Source organism: Heterocephalus glaber, unplaced genomic scaffold (assembly GCF_053883595.1).
Source record: "Heterocephalus glaber isolate CG9 unplaced genomic scaffold, H.glaber_assembly_v1.0 deba00001504, whole genome shotgun sequence".
In the NCBI taxonomy this organism is placed as follows: Eukaryota; Metazoa; Chordata; class Mammalia; order Rodentia; family Bathyergidae; genus Heterocephalus; species Heterocephalus glaber.
The window spans coordinates 8,207,388-8,208,301 of record NW_028258324.1 but is presented as its reverse complement, the minus strand read 5'-3'; the positions used below and the strand labels follow the sequence as shown (position 1 = coordinate 8,208,301).

At 34.2% G+C, this 914-nt stretch overlaps 1 pseudogene; it reads right to left on the bottom strand.

The window, feature by feature from the left end:
* Positions 1–355: 355 nt before the first annotated feature.
* LOC101711063 (alpha-ketoglutarate dehydrogenase component 4 pseudogene) lies at positions 356–674 on the bottom strand (annotated as a pseudogene).
* Between the last annotated feature and the right edge of the window lie 240 nt (positions 675–914).

Here is a 914-nt window from a genome sequence, read left to right as displayed (position 1 = left end):
AGGGAAGTACATCTTTTTAATAGACTCTGAAGTTCAGTGTTAGGAAATGCAAAAGGGCAAGCTACTTAATTATACTGAAATAGTATCACTTTTACATTTTTTTTCCATAGGAAATCTATAGTTTACTATAGATGGTGTGCTTTTCCTCGTTTGTCAAGAGTAAATTAATAGGCTAACATTTTCAAATGTATACTTTAATAAGTATAAAGTATATAAACAATTAGGTAAGCTTGTGGAGAAGCTGACCAAGATACATAAATTAGAAGATACAAGTATCCATCTAAATTTTCTATGTTTCTTTTTTTCTTTTTGCAGAAGATTTATTAAGGTTGTTTTATATACAACTTTTCATATGTCATTTTGGAAGTCCTTTATTGTAAAGATAATTCTTTTGTCTGATGACAAACAGCAGCCACAATCATTATTCTGGACCTCCACATTGGATAAACTCCATTTCCTCTTGAGATATAAGTTTCCTTCCATACTTCTGAGGTAGCATTTTTAGTATTTCTGCAGTGTCTGGTGGACCTGGATGCATCAGCAACTCCGGTGATTTACTTCCCTTAGAATGCACTGGGTTTAGGATTGTCTCTTCTGGCAGAGAACCTTATTAATGGTGTATGTGGCTTGATTACCTGGATGACCCTGCTAGCAGATGCCATCTTGCTGCCCATCATGACCCCGGGAAGGGGCAGCTCTCCCTTTTACATTTAAAAAAAAAGAAGAAAATATTGAGAGAAGAGGTGAATGAAGTGGTTAAGCTGGTCATAATATTATTTATTAGACCTTAGTTTTTCTTGTATGGCTTTACCCTGGAATTGTCCAATTTATAGGTTGAAAGCAAATGAATTGATTTTCACCCCTATATCCATGCTTAAAGTGTGTTTCACCAAAATGCTTTAAAATAAGAATTT